Source organism: Phyllobates terribilis, unplaced genomic scaffold (assembly GCF_046119375.1).
Source record: "Phyllobates terribilis strain yellow unplaced genomic scaffold, ASM4611937v1 Scaffold_10__3_contigs__length_209671492, whole genome shotgun sequence".
NCBI lineage: Eukaryota > Metazoa > Chordata > Amphibia > Anura > Dendrobatidae > Phyllobates > Phyllobates terribilis.
In genome coordinates, this window is record NW_027362770.1 from 29,821,274 (window position 1) to 29,842,746 (window position 21,473).

A 21,473-nucleotide genomic window follows, 5' to 3' on the forward strand; every position below is an offset into this window, starting at 1 on the left:
CATCGGCTCTATATCAGACCTGGCGCCGCCATGTTCGTCACAGTCACTCCGGAATTAGACAGTGTAGGGAGAGGTGCTGATGCGTCAGGGAAAGATTTGCTTGTGTATTCGGTAGTGTAGGGAGAAAAACTGTACATTACACATATCCATCTTAATAAACAGTCCTTTTGAGGACTAACTAATCCATCTGCATAGATATCAGGCAGGCAGGGTATATAGGCAGGCAGTGTATACAGCAGACTGCAGTGCATGTAGCACAAGAGTCTCCATTCCAATTCTGCCTTCTGCTGCTGTTAGATATTTCTATACAAAAGGCCCAGGTCTCAGGGATACTTTTTATTGGATCTTAATCCTCATTATTTGCTTAAAAAGCAATCCAGAGAACACTGTTTTTCTGCGCCATTTGCTTGTTGGCACAGCACAATACAGCCAGGTCCTTTCCATTTTACAGCGCTAAAAATCCAGCTATTTAAAACTGTGTTTTCTCCATCAAACGGATCACATATAAGTTTAGAAAATACTGCCATTTTTGGCCTCCATTAAAAATTTCCTTTAGTGTGTCAGTGAAGCAATTCACAGCAGTTTGCTGTTCAAACTACATACCTATAGGCCAGGTATTTAAAACTCTGTTTTCTCCGTCACACGGATCACATATAAGTTCGCTCCAAACTCAGTCATTTGTAGCGAGCATGGAAGATACTGTCCTCCATTTAAAATGGGCAAGGAATGTGGCAAGGGACGATGAATTGGATGTGATGGTAATGGTGCATGCAGAGGCCAAGGACAAGTCCGGGGGAAAGCTGAAATTGTGCCACAACAAACACCCATATCTTCTCACCTGACCTTCCTGTCCCAATTTCTAGGGGACCGCAGCACACCACAATTGAACCCAGAGCAGTGTCAAAAGGTTGTTGGTTGGATAGCGGATAATGCTTCCAGTCACTTAGCCGCCACCACCACCACCACCCTCCAGTCTTCCACACGGTCAAGTCTCAGTAGCCGTGAGTCTGGACCGCATATTCCTCACCCTCATCCTCCTTCCTCCCACCATGCCGAGTACCCAGAGACAACTGATCCCACACTTGGACACTCTGAAGAGCTGTTCACTTTTCCATTTATAGATTCAGGCCTCTCGCCCGGTCCACTTGAAGCGGGGCAAGAGGAGATCGCGTGTAGCAATGCCCAAATATTTGAGCAGCCATGGTCACTCGAATGAGACGGTGGGAAGGTGTCACAAGAGGTTTACGATGATGGAGACACAATTGCCAGAAAGTCAGGAGGAGGACCAGGGTGCGGAAGTGGAAGATGAGGTGGTTGATGATATAGTAACTGACCCAACCTGGCAGGAGTACATGCAGAGCGAGGACAGCAGCACACAGGGGAAGGGAGGCAGAGCACCCCAACAGGCAGGAAGAAGAAGTGTGGTGGCCGCAGACAGAAGGCCGGCAACCATTCCCCGTAACATCAACACGAAGTAAGTTGCCAGTACAACTGTTACAGTAGGTCTTCCAGAGTCTGGTTGTTTTTTAAAGACTCTGCCGATAACCCCAAAAAGGACATTTGCACCACCTGCCAGGCCAGCATCAGCAGGGGTGGCAAAATGACCAGCCTGACCACCACCAGCATGATCAGGCACATGGCAGCAAAGCACCCGACTTTGTGGGCTGAACCCCAGGGTCCAGGAACAGTGTCTGCAGGTGGCACCATTGCTTCTTCCGCTGTTGTACATGCAAGCCAATCCCCTGTCCATGGTGCATGCGAAGAAGCCTCCTGCCCTGCACCTGTCGTTGCACACTCTCAAGTAGCAGCATCAGGAAGCACGTCCATGTCCTTGTCCCAGCGCAGAGTTCAGTTGTCCATACCCCAGTCCTTGGAACGCAAGCACAAATATGCAGCCAACGCCCCACAGGCCACACTACTAAATTCTCACATTTCACGACTGCTTGCACTTGAAATGTTGCCTTTTAGGCTCGTGGAGACGGAAGCATTCCGCAACCTGATGGCGACGGCCATCCCTCGGTCCCCAGCCGCCACTATTTCTCCAGGTGTGCCGTCCCCGCATTACACAAGCACGTGTCCCAAAACATTAGCCGTGCCCTCAACAATGCAGAGGGAAAGTCCTCCTGACCACGTACACGTGGACAAGTGCTTGTGGGCAGGGACGGTACATCTCGCTGATGGCACACTGGGTTAACATAGTGGAAGCTGGGACTCAGTCGGACCTTGGGATGGAACACGTCCTCCCGATGCCAAGGATTGTGGGCCCTAGGTCAATCAGGGTTGCCCCCATGGTCTACAGCTCCTGCACCTCATCCTCCTCAGCTTCCTCCTCCTCCTCCTCTTCAGCCTCCATCTCAGAAATGACCACATCAGTCACAAGCTGGAAGCACTCAGCACTGCCTCGGCCAAGAGGCAACAGGCTGTGCTGAAGCTAATATGCTTAGGTGACAAACCGCACAATGCTGAAGAGTTGTGGACAGCTCTGAAAGAGCAGGCAGATCTGTGGCTCACACCACTGAACCTACAGCCAGGCATGGTCGTGTGTGACAATGGCCGGAACCTGGTGGCGGCTCTGAGGTGAGATGAGCTCACACGTACCATGCCTGGCCCATGTGCTTAACCTCGTGGTTCAGCAGTTTCTCAAATCCTACCCGCAGCGGCTTGTTAAAGTACGCCGCCTGTGTGCCCATTTTAGAAAGTCAGCTACAGCTTCCGCCACCTTTGCAGTGTTTCAGCAGCGCTTGCACCTTCCGGCTCACAGAGTGGTGTGTGATGTCCCCACACATTGGAACTCTACACTGCAGATGTTGGGAAGGATTTGTGAGCAGAAGAAGGCAATTGTTGAGTACCAGCATCAACAAGGCCGTCTGTATTCAGTTCAGACTCCACACATAAGACCTCAGGAGTGGACATGGATGTCAAACATATGTACCATCCTCCAAAACTTTGAGGACTCCACCAAGATGGTGAGCGGTGATGATGCCATAATTAGCGTCACCATTCCGCTTCTCTGTCTTCTGAAACGTTCTCTGCTCACAGTCAAAGAGGATGCATTGCAGGCGGAGCACGATGAGATCGAGCAAGGAAATATACAGGGTGATTACACACAGCCAAGCCTCAGCTCATCCGAATGTGGATTGGGTGACAATGAGGAAGGACAGGAGCTAGTTTCATGCACTATAGACCATACTACCTGCACAGCTGTCATACTGTCTGTTCAGCGTGGATGGCCAGAGGACAGAGAAGAGGAGGAGGAGGAGAGCATGGTCAGTTATCCTCTTGGTGAGGACACGGACGTCTTGCCTGTTAGTAGTCTGGCACGCATGGCTGAGTTTATGTTATGCTGCCTTTCCCATGACCCTCACGTTCTCAAAATTTTGGGTGACAGTCATTACTGGTTGGTGACACTTCTAGACCCACGCTACAAGGAGAACTTGATCTATCTCTTATTCCTGAGGTGGACAGGTCTACAAAAATGGGGCTGTACCAGAAGGCCCTTGTTGCGTAACTATTAAAAAAACTCCCATCTGAAAACGCTGGCGGCAGAAGGCACACTTCGTTGGACAACCAAGGAGTACAGGCAAGAGAGACAAAACTTCAATCCAGCATAGGCAGGGGAACACTGTCAAAGTTCTGGGAGTGTTTTCTCAGACCCTCCCATCGCACAGGCCCTGAGGCGCGGGGTACTCTCACAAGGAGTGCAAAGTTTTGGAAGATGCTGAGAGAGTACCTTGCCGGCCGTACCAACGTCCTCCGTGATTCCTCTGTGCCTTATAATTATTGGGTAGCCAAGCTGGATACGTGGAATAAACTGGCTCTATATGCCTTGGAGGTCCTGGCCTGCCTGCCACCAGCGTTTTATCAGAGCGGGTTTTTAGTGCCGCTGGTGGAATTATAACTGATAAGCGCATCCGCCTGTCAACTGAAAATGCTGACAGGCTTACTCTTATAAAAATGAACAAGGGCTGGATTGGGCCAGACGTCTCAACACCACCGAATGATAGCAGCGTAACAAACTCCAATCCAGTGTCTTTTCTTGGGAGGTGTATTCCCATGCACCTTTTCACACCCAGACATAGGTATACGCTTCCTGATTTTGGCCATTTGCTCTTGTCCTCTTCCATCTCCGCATCCTCCACCACCATATCACCAGGGTGACCGTGGTCCGTGATGCAACACCCACATAATTTTTTTAAAGGGTGTTTATGATGCCCATAAAAAAAAATATTTATACAGTATGTTCATGTATACCCCCCCAGGGGTAAATGTTTGTCAGCCCATACGCTTAGTGCATGGGCATTACAAGAATAGGAGGCCCGCTCCTTTTTAATGGGAACATTTTTTTTTTTTTTTTTTTATGAGGCCCTCCTCCACGTCTCTTCCAAAGGGCATTGAAGTGCCTCCAAATTTTTGGCAGCCCTTGCATTCACTGTATAGGCCAACCCTATGGGAGACTCTCTCATTTCTAATGGGAATTTGTCGTTACTGTGGCCCTGCTCTGTGTGTCTTTAAAAATTCTTAGGGGGGGTTTTTCCCAAATTTTGGCAGCCCTTGCAGTCACAGCATGGGCATTACCACTATAGGAGACCCGCTCCTTTATAATGGGAACATTTTTTTTTTTACTGAGACCCTCCTCTGTCTCTTCAAAGGGGTACTGGGTTGCATCCAAATTTTTGGCAGCCCTTGCAGTCACTGGACATGCATTAACAGTATAGGAGACCCACTTGTTAATAATGGGAACAACAAAGCATAGCCAGCTGATGGCTCTCTAACAATAGCGAGGGCTGACTGCTGGCCCTATAAAAATAGGCTTTATGACTTTCGGAGTCCCTCCATCATAAATAAAACAGGATGTGTCTCATGATGTGTCACACACCACATTGCCAGATAAGGTTGTAAAATGTTAAAATTACATTTCCCGTGAATGCATTTGTCTTAAAAAAAGAACGTAAAAAACCCCAAAACAATAGGATCTTTCTTTAGTATAAAAAACAGCGTCACCAATTTAACCTCAATATAATCACATTGTTTAGCTCATGCACCTCCTCCTCCATCTTCGAAACAACCACATCAGTCACAAGCTGACAGCACTGCAGCACTGCTTTGGCCAAGCAGCAACAGGCTGTGCTGCAGATAACATGCTTAATGCTTAATTGACAAACCGCCCAGCGCTGCAGAGTTGTTGAAAGCTGTAACACTGCAGCCTGATCTGTGGCTCTCACCGCTGAACATACAGCCAGGCTTGGTCATGTGTGACAATGGGCGGAACCTGGTGAGGGAGAAATGACACCCAGGGTAGATACGGTTTCCCTCTATGCCAGTCCTTTCACTGAGCTAAATACAACTCTCATCAGAAAAAGCTGTGGACTGGCTCCGTACCGTCCCTGGCCACATTCCCCTGTCCACGTGTTTGTGGGTAGGCGGTCCTTCCCAGTAAGTGCACTGAGAAGGGCACGGGTAATGTTGTGGGACCCGAGCTTGTGGAAGGCAGAGACGATACCGTGAAAAATAATGGTGGCTGGGGACCGAGTATGGATACCCGGCCGCCGCCGGCATGAGGTTGTGAAAAGCTTCTGCCTCCACGAGCCTAAAAGGCCACATTTCAAGTGAAAGCAGCTTTAGAGGACTTCCTGGGAGAAATGACAGCTGGGTAGATATGGTTTCCCAAGTCCTTTCACCAAGCTAAAGAACATGGCTGTGGTGAAATATAACTCAGCAAAAAAAGCTGTGGACTAGCTCCGTACTGTCCCTGGCCACATTCACCTGTCCACGTGTTTGTGGGTAGGCGGTCCTTCCCAGTAAGTGCACTGGGGAGGGCACGGGTAATGTTGTGGGACCCATGCTAGTGGAAGGCGGAGATGACACGGGGAGGAACAGTGGCGGCTGGGGACCGAGTATGGACACCCAGCCGCATGAGGTTATGAAAAGCTTCCGCCTCCACGAGCCTAAAAGGCCACATTTCAAGTGCAAGCAGCTGTCAAAAATTTGGCAGTATAATATTGCAGCCTGTGTGTGGGTGGATGGCTGGCTGCATACTTGCCCTTGCATTCCAAGGAATGGGGTAGGGACAACTGAACGCTGCACTGGGACATGGATGTGGACGTTGATTGTTGCAAGTCTGCAACGACAGGTTCATGGCGGGAAGCATCTTCGCATGCGCCAAGGATCACTTATGATGGGCACACTTTTAGGCAGTGACCTGGGAGTCAGAAATGCTTCCAGAGGTCTTTCCCATGCTGTTCCCATGTCTTTTCAGCACTGTATGCATGTGTCTGATGATGTGTCACACACCACATGGGCAGATAAGGTTGTAAAATGTTAAAATTACATTTCCCAGTGAATGCATTTGTCATAGTTGAAAGCAATGCAAAAGTGAAAAAACGCATCAAAAACGCTACGTGTGAACATAGCGCAAGGTGTGGAGGAGTATTTTTGGTTTTGCTTATTTATTTTGCTTTATAGACAAGTCATTACCCTGGAAAGGATGTTCCTTAATATATTTCTCAGAAAATCCATTTTGTTTTTGTTTTTGTATGTTTTATTGTGAGTCCGTAAAAGTGGTGTAATACTCTGACAATGTTGTTGACAGCAGTGACCTGGGGGTCAGAAATTCTTCCAGGGGTCTTTCCCATGCTGTTCCTATGTCATTTGAGCACTGTTCCCATCGATTTGGGCAATTTTTAGGCCCCCTGCAGACCCCCGGGGAGAGCCGCCTGAAAAATGCTCGAGTTTCCCATAGAGTTACATTGGGCTCGTTGCTCGGGTCGAGCACCAGAGTATTCCAAATTGCTCAACCCAAGCAACAATTACCCGAGCAATTTAGTGCTCGCTCATCACTAATCAAGACCAAAGTCAGCGTAGCCGTCTTATAGAAAATTTTAGAGCACTTCATGCTTCCCTCTGCCGACAAGCTTTTTGGAGGTGGAAATTTCATTCTCCAGCAGGACTTGGCACCTGTCCACACTGACAAAACTATCAATACCTGATTTAAAAAAAACAGTATCACTGTGCTTGATTGGCCAGCAAACTCACCTGACCTTAACCCTATGGGGTATTGTCAAGAGGAAGATGAGAGACACCAGACCCAACAATGCAGAGGAGCTGAAGGCTGCTGTAAAAGCAACCTGGGCTTCCATAACTTGTCAGCAGTGCCACCGGCTGATCGCCTTCATGCCACGCCGCATTGATGCAAAAGGAGCCCCGACCAAGTATTGAGTGCATTTACTGAACATACATTTCAGATTTTAAAAACATTTTTCATGCTGTTATACAAACCCTACAAAAATTATGGAATCACCGGGCTCGGAAGATGTTCATTCAGTTGTTTAATGTTGTTGAAAAAAAGCAGATCACAGACATGGCACAAAACTAAAGTCATTTCAAATGGCAACTTTAGGGCTTTAAGAAACACTAAAAGAAATCAAGATTAAAAATGTGGTACTCATTAAGGGTAATATTTTTCAGGTGTGATCACTCCTTTTTAGATGCAGACTAACGAGCAGATCTAATTTGATGCAGGTGTTAGTTTTGGAAATGAAAATTTACAGAGTGATTCCATAATTTTTTCCCTCTTCTTGGTCTGAAAAAAAATTACCCTTACTGAGTACCACATTTTTAATCTCGATTTCTTGATTTCTTTTAGTGTTTCTTAAAGCCCTAAAGTTGCCATTTGAAATGACTTTAGTTTTGTGCCATGTCTGTGATCTGCTTTTTTTCAACAACATTAAACAACTGAATGAACATCCTCCGTGCCCGGTGATTTCATAATTTTTGCCAGGGGTTGTAAAGTATTCTAATTTACTGAGATAATGACTTGTGTTTTCATTGGCTGTAATCCATAATCATCAACATTAACAGAAATAAATCACTCTGTTTGTAATGACTCTATATAATATATGAGTTTCACTTTTTGTATTGAAAAACTGAAGTGAAGTAAATTAACTTTTTGATGGTATTCTAGTTTAGTGAGATGCACATGTAGGTATAACCCCATCAACAGAACCAATTGGCAACACTGTATATTGACAAAAAGCTGCTAAGAGGCCACCCGAGAACGGGGTGGAGTGTCTGATTCATTGAGGCCTCATTCACATGTCCGTGTTTAACCCCTTTACAGCCCATGACATACTAATACGCATCTGTGCCCTGGGCTTTAAGAGCCTGACCCGTATTAGTACGTCATGGCGATCGCCCGCGCACACAGGCTGTGCGGGCGCGATCGCCGCCGGGTGTTAGCAGATTGTCACAGCTGACACCCGGTACTATGTGCAGGGAGCGGTCCGGCACCGCCCCCGGCACATTAACCCCCGCAATGCTGCGATCGAAGTCGATCGCAGCATTGCGGTGGCAAGAGGAGGTGATCGCAATACTCACCTCCTCTTCCGGCCTTCAGCGCTGTCTGCCGGGGCTTCCCGGGTGTTGCCATGACGACCCGATGTTGTCATGACAACATCCGGGTCACCAGGCAGCAGGAACTTTGTTTGGTCATGCGCAGTGCACGACCAAACAATCTCACTGTGCAGCGCTGACTGCCTGCATGTCACAGGGATGGTGCTCCATCCCTATGCTATGCAGGCGATCAGAATAAAAAAAGTGAAAGTCCCACAGTGGGACAAAGTAAAAAGGCGTAAAAACTCTCAGAAAGTGAAAAAAAAAAAAAAAAAAAAAAAAAATTAAAAATATTTTATAAAAAATAAATAAAAATATAATGTACCCATCAATAAATATTATTATGAAAAAAAAGCAAACAAACAATAAAAGTACACATATTTGGCATCGCCGTGTCCGGAACGACCTGACCTATAAAACTGTCCCACTAGTTCACCCCTTCAGTGAACACGGTAAAAAATAAAAATAAAAAACGAAGCAAAAAACAATACTTTATCATCATACTGCCAAACAAAAAATGGAATAACACACAATGAAAAAGACAAATATAAATAAAAATGGTACCGCTGAAAGCGTCTACTTGTCCTGCAAAAAACAAGCCACCACACAGCTCCATCATCCGAAAAATCAAAAAGTTATAGCTCTCAGAATAAAGTGATGCAAAAAAATAATTTTTTCTATAAAATATCTTTTATTGTGTAAAAGCGCCAAAACATAGAAAAACAATATAAATGTGGTACCACTGTAAACGTACTGACCCAAAGAATAAAGTTGCCTTATCAATTTTACCACACGTGGAACAGAATAAAAAAAAACAAAAAAACACAATTCCTGAATTGGTGGTTTTTGTTTATTCTGCCTCCCAAAAATCGGAATAGAAAGCGATCAAAAAATGTCACGTGCCTAAAAATGGCACCAATAAAAATGTCAACTCATCCCACAAAAAACAAGCCGTCACATGACTCTGTTTGCCAAAATATGGAAAAATTATAGCTCTCAAAATATGGCGATGCAAAAACTAGATTTTACAAAAAAATGCGTCTTTTAGTGTGTGACAGCTGTCAATCATAAAAACCCCATATGATTCTGGTATCGCTGTAATCGCACCGACCCGAAGAATAAAGTCATCTAATCACTTATACAGCACGAGGAACGAAGTAAAAAATAAACTCTCGGGTTAGGGTTGGGCTAGGGTTAGGGTTGGGGTTAGGGTTGTGATGGGGTTGGTATTTTTTTCAAAAGTAAGAAAAAAAGATGACGATATGGCGACTAGTGTTGAGCGCAAGTGCTCGCTACTTGAGTTTGCATCGGGTGCTCTGGTATGCATTGAGTATCGTAGGTATTTGAGTGACATGCTCGAGTCTCCGCCCCATATGCTTCGCGGCCAAAAAAACTTTGCGGGGATTGCCTGCCATGCACGAGTGATCCCCGCATGTTTTTTTTGGGGTGTCTAATAACCGTGAAACATGCGGGGCAGGGACTCGAGCACACGCAGTACATGGTGCATACATGAGTACCCGATGCAAACTCAAGTAGCGAGCACTTGCACTCAAGACTAATGACAACTTATTCAATATGATGACCTAATGTTATCAAATTCTGTGTCATACCTCTGGGTTCAAAATGTTCACTATACCCCTTGATAAAATCCTTGAGAGGTCTAGTTTCCAAAATGGGGTCACTTGTGGGGGGTTTCCACTGTTTAGGCACACAGGGGCTCTCCAAACGCGACATGGTGTCCGCTAACAAATTGAATGGAAAATCGGCTCAAATTGTTAGCGGACACCATGTTGCGTTTGGAGAGCCCCTGTGTGCCTAAACATTTGAGTTCCCCCACAAGTGACCCCATTTTGGAAACTAGACCCCCCAAGGCACGCATCTAGATGCATAGTGAGCACTTGGAAACCCCCAGGTGCTTCACAAATTAATCTGTAAAAATAAAAAAGTGTTTTTTTTTCCACTTTTTCATTTTTACGAATCAATTTGTGAAGCACCTGGGGGTTCCAAGTGCTCACTATGCATCTAAATAGGTGCCTTGGGGAGTCTAGTTTCCAAAATGGGGTCACTTGTTGGGGGGTTTCCACTGTTTAGGCATATCAGGGGCTCTCCAAACGCAACATGGCGTCCGCTAATTATTCAAGCAAATTTTACATTCAAAAAGTCAAATGGTGCTCCTTCCCTTCTGACCCCTGCCGTGCGCCCAAACAGTGGTTTTTCCCCACATATGGGGTATCTTCGTGCCCAGGGGAAATTGCACAACAAATTTTGGGGTCCATTTTTTCCTGTTACCCCTGTGAAAATAAAAAAAATTGGGTCTAAAGTAACATTTTTGTGAAAAAAGTTAAATGTTCATTTTTTCTTCCACATTCCAAAAATTCCTGAGAAGCACCTGAAGGGTTAATAAAGTTCTTGAATGTGGTTTTGAGCACCTTGAGGGGTGCAGTTTTTAGAATGGTGTCACTTTTGGGTATTTTCTGTCATAAAGACCTCTCAAAGTGACTTCAAATGTGATGTGGTCCCTAGAAAAATGGTTTTGTAAATTTTGTTGGAAAAATGAGAAATCACTGGTCAACTTTTAACCCTTATAGCTCCATAACAAAAAAAAAATTCTGGTTCCAAAATTGTGCTGATGTAAAGTAGACATGTGGGAAATGTTATTTATTAACTATTTTGTGTGACATATCTCTCTGATTTAAGGGCATAAAAATTCAAAGTTTGAAAATTGCAAAAATTCGCCAAATTTTTTCACAAATAAACACAAGTGATATCGAAGAAATTTTACCGCAATCATGAAGTACAATATGTCACGAAAAAACAATCTCAGAATCAGGGGGATCCGTTGAAGCGTTCCAGAGTAATTACCTCATAAAGTGACAGTGGTCAGAATTGTAAAAATTGGCCTGGTCATTAACGTGCAAACCACCTTGGGCTGTAAAGGGGTTAAACATGGACGTGAAAAATAGTACTGGTGTCAGTCTTTTGCATCAGTGTGTCCATTTTTACTATCAGTGTTTTTCATGGATAGATAAAGAAAGAATTAAATTACGAAACTTCTCCAATACAACACAGACGGCACACATTTTCTAAAATATCAAAATTGTCACGCATTTTTGTGCAAATTTAAAGTACAACATTTTTTCTGGCTTTTTAAGGAAGAAAGCTGTCAAAAATAAATTTGATACATTAACCGTATATGTTTTCACAGTGGTCATTAAGAGGCTTTAATATTCAACACTGCATTTTCTCGGAACTGAGAAGTAATCCTACAGCGCCCCAGAGTTCATATTATAAAATTTGGGGCTAAAACCATGGATAAAATGTAATTTTTCGTTTTTATATCTAAATGTTATAAAATTCTGTGAATCACCTGTGGGATTAAAAATGGTCACCACATCCCAAGGTAAATTCTTTGGCTATGTGCCCACGATGCAGAAATGCTCCGGATTTTTCCTGAGTGTTTCTGCATCTCCCCTGGCAGACAAAACACATGCGGATTGTACATGCGGTTTCCTGCCAGGGACATGCGGATGTGAAGCGTTCTTCACTTGCATTTCCACATGCGGGTTATCAAGCGCTTTCCAAGCGATTTTAGCATCACTTGGAAAGTGTTTGTCAACTTGGTCACACTATATAAATCCATGCAAACGGTATAGATTTATATAGTGTGACCCCAAAGAATGGTTAAAAATAAAAAAATAAATCTATACTTACCTTCCGATGGCCCCCGCAGTTTTGCTTCACTCCGTCCTGGCTGCCGGCAGATCGCGGTACACTGAAGGACCTGCCGACGTCAGCATCGCGTGACCCGTCACATGACTATGACGTCAGCGCAGGTCCTTTAGTCCACCGCGATCTGCCGCCATGGGAGGACGAGAGCAGCGGGGGCCATCGAAGGTAAATATAACATTTTTAATTTTCTTTTTTTTTTTTTTTTTTTTTTTTTTTTTTTTTTTTTTTTTTTTACAGGTACTATGGTACCTGTGTCTGGGTGAGAGTCTTCTCTCCTCCACACCCGGGTAGCATCCACACATTGGAACGCATCTACATATACAGTGATGCGTAATCCATGCGTTCTAATGCAAGTCAATGGCGGCGAAAACGCAGCACTTCTGCAAAATAATTGGTAGTGCTGCTTTTTTTTCCGCAATGATAATCCGCAGTGGAAATTTCCGCACCATGTGCACAGCATTTTTTAAGCGTTTCTGCAGCGTTTTTGCCACTGCGGAAATGCTTTAAAAACGCATCGTGGGCACACAGCCTTTGTGAGGTCTAGTTCTCAAAATGGGTTAGCTTGTGGGGGGAGGGGGAAGAGTTTTGGAATGTCAGGGGCTCTGCAAATGCGACATGTCATCCAAAATGTATTCCAGCCAAATTTTCACTCCAACAATCAAATAGCGCTGTTTCCTTTCCAAGCCCTGCCATGTATCCAGACAGGTTTTGACCACAAATATGGCCGCATTCAGGAGAAACTGAGTAACATATAATAGAGTCCATTTTCTCCTGCCCTTGCGAAAATTACAAACTTGAAGCTAAAATAACATTTCACTGGAAAACATAAAAAACACAAAAACGTAATATTTTATGACACTTAAATGGAATAAGAGTGCTGTGAAGCACATGTGGGTAAAAAATGGCAAGATTAATTCCTTGAGGGGTCTTGTTTCCAAAATGGGGGGGGGGGGGGTCATGTGTGTGTGTAGGGGGGGGGGGGGGTTCTGCTGCTTTTGTACCTAAGGGGCTCAGAAAATGCAACATGGTGTCCACAAACTATTCCAGCCAATATTACACTCCAAATACCAAATAGCACTTCTTCTGAAACCCGGTCATGTGTACAAACAGCAGTTTTTGACCACCTGTGGGATATTACATATTCGGGAGACAACAATACTTTTTAGGGTATATTTTCTCTTATTACACCTTGTGAAAATGAAAAGTTTGCCGCTAAAGAAACATTTTAGAAGAAAAAAAAAATTTTTCATTCCACTTTGCCCTAATTCCTAATTAGCACCTGAAAGGTTTACAAATTTCTTAACAGCAGTTTAGAATAATTGGAGAGGTGTAGTTTTTAAAATGGTACCACTTCTGGGGTTTTCCCATATAAAAAGGCCCCTCAAGTCTCTTCCTAACTGAATAAGTCTGTAAAAAATTAACAAAATCTAATTTCCTTGAAAAATGAAACATTTTTGGTCAATTTTAACTCTTCTAAAACCTAACGAAATGTGAATGGCCCAATAGACTATCACAGGTACGAGTGCTACCCGTGAAAAACACAGATAGCGCTTGTATGTAAAAAGCTGATTTTTCACGAAAAAAAATGTTCCAACAAAGTTTCGTCATTATCAGTTTTTACCAGCACGGTTTCACCAGTTTTTCTCCGTAATAAAAAAAAAAAAAAAAAAAAAAAACTGATAAAAGGTTTTACAAGCTTCTGTTATCAAACATTAAAGCACCACTCCAGAGTTTTTTTCTTCAGCTTTGGAGTGGCGCATTAAATGCAAGCCCTCCTGCCCCCAGTCATATACTTCAACGCCAGCATTTTCATAGTATTTTTGACACCGCTCCAATCCCATGACTGGCCGGAAGTCAGAAGCTACGTCACAAGCTCTCAATACAAGTCTATGGAAGACAGAACGAGAAGCTTATAGACTTATATTGGAAAGTGACTTCCATGAAACACTGGAGCAGCCGCCAGGTCACCAGAGACCGATGGAGCGACTCTGGAAATGGATGAAGGCGGTGGCAGGTCAGTATGAGCCACTGGACAGGGGAATTATATTTAAAGCCCATTCCAGTGGTGCAATAAAAAAGAAAAATGATGGAGTGGTGCCTTAAGTGAAAAACTGGCAGCGCACATGGCACCCGACTATTGTTTGATTTTTTTTTTCTCTGACCTATAGACTTTCATTCGTGAATTTGATTAGGAACTTAGTCACCAGTTGGTCCGTATATTTGTGTGGACCACTCCGTCTGCAAAAATACACAGACATATGAACAGCCTCATTGACTTTAAGGCTGTGTGCACACGTTTCAGATATGGTGCGTTAAGGTATGTGCACACTGTCCGGGCGGCTTCCGCTCATTTTATGCGCCATTTTTTTTTCACCTGCGGACTTTCCTCATAGAGGTTGGTCTAAGGTTGGTAAAGCCTGCATTTGGACCCTCCGGAGAAATCGACTTGCTGTGGTCTGGAAAGACACGCAGCATGTCCGTATCCGCGGGTGATCCACAGGATAGACGCATAATGGACATGGGATTTCTAGAAATCTCATCCACTATGCTCTAATATCTGGCCGCTGCAGGTTTGACACAGCATAGACACGCAGCTTCAAACCCGCAGCGGCTCAGGATCGTGTGCACATACCCCTAGAGGTAGCAAAGCCTGAAGCAATCCGGACACCAGCAAAAGTGAATGAGAAACCTCATGCACACGTTGCTTATTTTTGACTTGCAGATTTGGTGCAGAAAATCTGCAGCATGTCAATTCTCTGTGCGTTTTCCGCCTGTTTATCACCATTGCCTTCACTCAAATCAGTCAAAAACGCACATTTTTTGAAGCTGCGTTTTTCCTGCCAAGAGATGCAGAAATTTTACACATATCCTAATAGATATGATTTCTATATGTGAAACATATATGTTATGCTGGAGTCGAGAGACCTGCGGCCCGTGAGTGCGTTGTGGTCCACGCTTGGCCCAATCTGCACGGATGTCTGAAGCAGTCCTAAAACATCTCCATTTGGACTTCCGCTCACTCGCAGCCCCTGAAGCTATGAAGGCAGGTGGTCTGCTCACCTGTACACTCTATGTGCAAACTCAACTTACAAGTTTTATAAAGAGCCAGCGACTCAGATGTGACAACAGGAGGAATATGAGGGACTTACTGTGCTGCAGAGGACAAGGCCGGCTCTTGAGATTTCCTTGAGGCATCCACAGATCTAAACAGCAGAACTTCTGGGATGGTTACACAGAAAGTTTGGTGTTCTTCAGGCTTCGCCCACACACCCTGCTCACTGAAGGAAGAAACAAACCTGCCCAGCACTGACTAGAAAGATAAGAAGCGTCCTAGCCACACCTAGTCTTCTCAAGCTTCTCCACACTTTCTGGAGGAAGCATGCCTAGTCCTAGTGTAGGCTGTCTGCTGTGCCCTAATGAATTCCTAGCAGCTCACACAGACCTGCATTGTGTTCCTACAAACACTTTGCACATGGGTACTATTAACCGCCTCCATGCCAGGAGCGTACGGCGTGTATTTGACAGTATAATGTAAAGTTAAGGCACTAATAAGTTGTAGATTTATTGTAACGTCAGCGGTGGAATATCTGTATTACAGGATTATACAGTATGAACGCTTATGTTCCACTTCTGTGATCACGCCTGTTACCCCCTCCCTCACAGTACCCCTCCCTGTGTCCCCCACCTGCACAATACTAAGACGTAAATCACAGGTGAGGTCAGGTAAGCAGCGTATTAGCATTCCTTCACCGCTTGTACAAAAATCCACAGCATGTTGGGATCAGGGTCTTTTCTTACTCTCCTTTTCTGGTTTTGGATACTAAAAATAATAGAAGAAAGAATATAAAAAATATAAATCTTAAAAAGCCAAATAAAAATCTGTAAACCTAAAACTAATTTTTAGTATAATGGTCGTGCTGCCATACTTTGTCTTTCCGGTTAATTGACTTGATTGTCAATTCACCAGCTCTGTTTGCTGTCAGTGGATGAAAACGTTCTTATTTATATCCAGAAGCTAAAAAACTTGCTCCACGAGCTTCTTAAATTACTCATTTTCAGATGTTTCACTCACAAAATATCCTTTTCTCAGCAAAAAAGCAGGATTAGACCTGTACCTGTGGTCAACCTTTGGATGTAAACAAAAATGTTCTTTTCAGCTGACAGCAAACAGAGGTTTTGACAATGGCGAAGAACTAAAAAGGTTGTACAGTGAAAATAAGTTATTGCTTATCCACAGGATACTGGGGGTTTGATCACTAGGACTCGCACCTTTGCTGCTGAGCGCTTTGCTCGGCTTTCTCTGGTAACCCCATAAAAAATGAATGGAGGGCGGCTGGGTTTCGAGCTGCTGCTCCATTTGGTAATGGGGATAAAAGTTCCCCTATCTTCAGTGTAAGTAGCAGACACAGGACCCCATCGATCAGCTAGTTATCACCTATTCTGTGGTAAGGTGCTTACTGTATTTGTTTTCACCAGACCAACCCTTTAAAATACAAATTCATCATTTTAAGTCACTTCCTTTTTTTTATTGTTATATTAGCTGCCTTTTTGGGTGACAAATTTGAGTCATAAATCTGGCGCAACGTTAAAATTGGTCTTTTTTTCTGTCTTGAACTGTTTTTGCGTCTTTTTGGTGTGAAAATGTTGCACTTTTTACAAAATGGTGCAAAATTTGCCCTAAAATACTGGTGTACTCAAAAATACACTAGGAGGGACTAGAGTGCAGTTGCATCAGTTTCTGCAACCTTTCATTTTAGTTAAAGAAGTTATCCAGTACTTTTTATTATCTCCCCAATGTATTCACCATGTGCCCATAAATGTTTTTGTAAATACCTTTGGTTGTTCTTCTTGCCTGTGAGCGGCACTATCAGTGGCCACTCACAGGCCTCATGTGACCCCCGGCTGCAGCAGCTGACTTTTTCTTCCGCTGATGTTACGTCAAGTGAGGTGTGACATCAGTGACGCGGTCCCTGCGGTGGATACTGGGCTGTGGGCAGGGTTACCCCATGCGTCACACCAAGCATCCACCGCGCGCTTTCCCAATGAATGAGGAGAGGGAGAGTGCGTGGTGGATGCTGGGTGTGACACACGAGATACCCCCACCCACAACCCATCACTCACTGTGGAACGCAGCACTGAGTCACCCCCAGCCCCGGCTGCAGCCGGAACTTGACGTGACATCAGCGGATGTCAGAACCGGCTGCAGCCGGGGGTCACGTGATGCCTGTGAGAGGTCAGCAATAGCGCCGCTGACAGGCAAGAAGAACAACCAAAGGTATTTCCAAAAACCCTTATGGGCACAGGGTGAATATATTGGGGAGATAATAAAAAGTACTGGACAACTCCTTTAACTTCCTTCCAGCAGTGGGATTCTCACTGCTGTCACCGCACTGTGTCAGAATGTTATTAACCTGCAGATTAACCCCATATCTTCAGGTTAATAGTGCTATTTTACATGATAGGTTCCGTTTGCCCACTACTTTTAAATTTATGACCTATCAATAGAAAAGGTCATCAATATCATGTCTGTTGTGGTCCGACATGTGGCTCCTCCCACTGGTCTCTGTTATCACCTCTGTTGGTGGCCAGATATAAACATTGTACAGAGTGGAACGCATTGAAGAAAATAGGATGTGATCTGCAGTACCTGCACCAGTCCTGGCAGGGTGGACAGAGTTGTGGAGTTCTGCTCTTTGTTTATAGCCAGCCTGTGCTGGAGGTTATAATAGCTGATCAGTGGGCGTGCTGGGTATTAGATCACCATGATCTTGTATTGATAACCTATCAATCAGTGGCGTAACTAGAGTCCAATGGGCCCCGATGCAAGATTTGGACTGGGGCCCCCCTCTCCTGATATATATCCCCCGTCCTGGTATATATATTCCCCTTCATGGTATATATATCCCCTATCCTGGTATATATGTTCCTTATCCTGCCTGGGCCCCATCCTGGCATATTCCCCATCCTGGTATATATATTCCCACATGCCCGGGGAACAGAGGGTCATAGCGCATGCGCAGTAACCACACAGCCTCGCTGCACAGGCACGGGACCAGCGGCCGAACATGTACAAATGCGCATGCGCCCCACAATAATAGCGCTTGCCGGGAGCAATATTCAAATACGTGGGCGGCGCCAGCAGTGGCTGAATGCTGCGCCCACCCATAACTGAATCTGAGAATCCCACCCCTATGACTTAAAACGAGCAGGTAGGACAAAGTATATCAAAGGTTATAAAATCATTATAATACCACCAATTTTAATGAAAAAAACTTGTCAGTGATGCACATTATGACGCGATGGGGCAATGGGGTACTCGGCAGCCGGGCCTATGGATGCTGGGGGGGGGGTATGTCACAGTGGCTGGCCCGGTCCATGGTCCAGGGCGGTCAACCAAAAAGGGGATTGTAACTTGGATAGAAAATAAAAATAAAGTAAATAGTTTGTGACGCCACCTGTGGTACCTGGTAAGGTTTATCAGCGCTGCTGCAGACCTCCGGGGGGTGATGGGATGGCAGCTGGGATGTTTCTGCTCCCCACAGGTGGAGCGGGCCCCCGGGGCAGTGTGGAGTTTGATAGGTGGTGATGCTGGGGCTTGTTGTGCAGTCGGGATGGCGCAGCAGGAGTAACTGACAGAGACAGGGGATTCACTTCAATACCTTTACAGGTGCGGATGTCAGGTACTGCCCAGGCTACTCAGTAGGATGGGTGTGTGTCACCCTGGCCTGGATGCCACAAAATATATTAAAGCTGTGTCTGAGAGCAAGGGGGAGGTTCTCTGGTCAGGGGAACATTAGCATGCAGTACCTCCTGTCTCAGGCCAGTAGGGGGAGCAGGCTGCCCCTATAAAAGCTGGTGCTGGGGGCAGGGTTAGGGAAAACTTGAAGGCCTGTCTCAGGACTGAGACGTGTCCCAGAGCAGAGCAGGGACAGACAGTTTTGTATTGCACCTAAGAGGAAGTGTGGCAGGAGGAGAGCCACAAGCCAGAGACAAGAGGCGAAGCAAGCCTGTCTTGGCAGATATGAGACTGACTTTACCAGACTTTGGTGTCTGAGGCTGGGATGATTCTACATCCTCCAGCAGAGAACCAGTCCGCAAGGGACTGTATATTCCTTGGCCTAAGAAGCCTGGAGGCCCTGCCACAACAGAAGGGACCAGCAAAGCCGTACAAGGCTGGGAGCAGAAAGGAACCCACGTCGCAGGCCATACAGGCGAGAATACACGGAAAGCTTGGAAACGTGGGCTGTTACCCTATAACGAGGAGATAGCCAGAAGGAGCACAGAAAGCACGGTAGGCCTACACCCTCACCCTCACCAGGGCCAATTTCCCCGTTGCTCTCAGACATCCAGGTCCCCTCCTAGCTGGGACTGTTTGTGGGTCAATTTACCTGTTCTAGTAAAGACCCTGGACTGCAACCTGTTGTCTGTGTGCTCCTTGCTCCTCCAGCACTATCAGCACTGGGACTCTCACTACCATCACTCACACCATCCATTATACTGCCCTGGGGCCGCACTCTTCCCGTGGGGAGTCACACTACCCTAGCTGCACACCTCATCAGCCCCAGCGGTCTGCATGCAGCAGCGGTTCCTAATAACCGCAATCCACGGGTGGCGTAGTCGGACATTATCAATAGAGCATAGCAGACTACCATTGGTCTGACCACCCTGAGCCACGGAACCGGGTTGCCACTACTACCCCCATCGTTCCCTATTGCCCAGATCCGAGTGCCCCACGGCCTAGGGGGCGAGTCAGCTTTGGCAGGATTGCAACCAACCCGCCACAAACGGGTATTGCGTGCCTGAAAGAGACTTTGCACTTACCTGAAAAGAGGTTTCCCGCCATCAGACGCCATCTTGGACCGTTTCCCGCCGTCTTCTGCCGTCTTCCCGCCATCCGCAGCTGCTTCCCGCCATCGGACGCCATCTTCTGGACGCCGCGCGGGAAGAAGAGGTGCGTGGACATCAAAACCGCGCGAGATCCGAAGCTCCACCCCATGCACCGACGCTGCGCAAGGTCCTGGAAGGGAGAGAGAGCAACGCTGACGTCATCAGGACGCGACGCCAGGTCCTCGTCCATAGCAGCAGCAGCGGAGCCGCGGCCTACAGAAGAGGATCGTAAAGTCAGTTAGGCCACGCTTAACTAGGGGGGAGGAAGATGTCGGACACAGAGGCGCCCACTACCAGCAACGCAGCTGCAGCAGCGGTGATGCCCTTTTCCCTGCCCTACATCCCTGGAGCGGCCTGGCTGCCCAAGTACTCAGGGGAGCCCCATGCCCTAACTGACTTTAAGGAAAGGCTGTACAGTTTGTTCCAAGTCTACCCCCTGACAGAGGAACAGAAGGTCCGCATACTAACAGGGCAGTTAACTGGCGCAGCCCAAAGGGAGGTAAATTCATGGCCCACTGAGGAGAAAAGGACTGTGAAAGGTATTCTGGCCCGGCTGCAGGGTATCTTTGATACACGTACCTCCGCTGAGATTAAAATGAGGTTCTATGGATGTAAGCAGCGGGCACAGGACAGCATCAGAGACTATGCCCTAAATCTGCAGGAAGCCTTGAGGGCTATTCAACAAACTGACCCTGGCAGTGTGCAGGAAAAGGATAAGCTGCTAACAGAACAATTCATAGAAGGTCTGCTGTCTAGCGCCCACAGGGCCCAACTGCGCCTCATGTTCTTTCAGAACCCCGACCTGACCTTTGCCCAATTTAAGGACAGGGCCAAAAGGGTGCTCCGTGAATCTGCAACCAGTGGCGCTATAAACCCCCGGCGCCCTGCTCTTACCTACCACCAGGAGGCGGCGCCCTCCTCTATGGACCCCGTGGGGGCTGATGCACAGGCCCTGAACCAAGCCGCGTCGAAAGACCTGCACCACCAAGTAGAGGAGCTGACCAGGAGCGTCGCGGCGTTGACCAGGACCGTCCAGGCGTTGCAAGTGGACCCGGCAAGACCCATCGAGCTGGCTTCAAGTCCGGAGGATGTCCCGTGGCGTCGACAGAGGAGGATCCCGTCGTTCCGAGGGAGGCCCACAGACCGCTACGCAGAGGATGGACAGCCCATTTGCCGTCGATGCAACCAGCCCGGACACATTTCCAGGTACTGTAATTTAAACGGGTCCAACTTGGGGCAGAGGGCCAACCCCCAGGCATAAGATCACCAGGCCCTTACAATTGGTGTAATAAGTACGTTGGGGGGCGCCCGGTTTTACCCGTGGTGCTGGACGGTATCCCCATGAGCGCCTTGCTGGATACTGGGTCACAAGTAACCACTATCCCTTACGTGCTTTTTAAGCAGTATTGGACTGATGCTGATATCACACGGTATCCAGACAGTAACTTGAGCATCATCGCCAGTAATGG

The 21,473-nt window shown here is 46.3% G+C and overlaps 1 protein-coding gene across 1 annotated transcript in view; it reads right to left on the reverse strand.

Moving 5' to 3' along the window:
• Window positions 1-15,527, reverse strand: part of ATP10B (ATPase phospholipid transporting 10B (putative)) — a 666,536-nt gene extending 651,009 nt beyond the window's left edge. The window contains exon 1 of the mRNA XM_073649518.1: window positions 15,267-15,527. The gene's annotated coding sequence lies outside the window, so the exon portion shown is untranslated. The remainder of the gene's footprint in view (window positions 1-15,266) is intronic.
• Window positions 15,528-21,473: the final 5,946 nt, after the last annotated feature.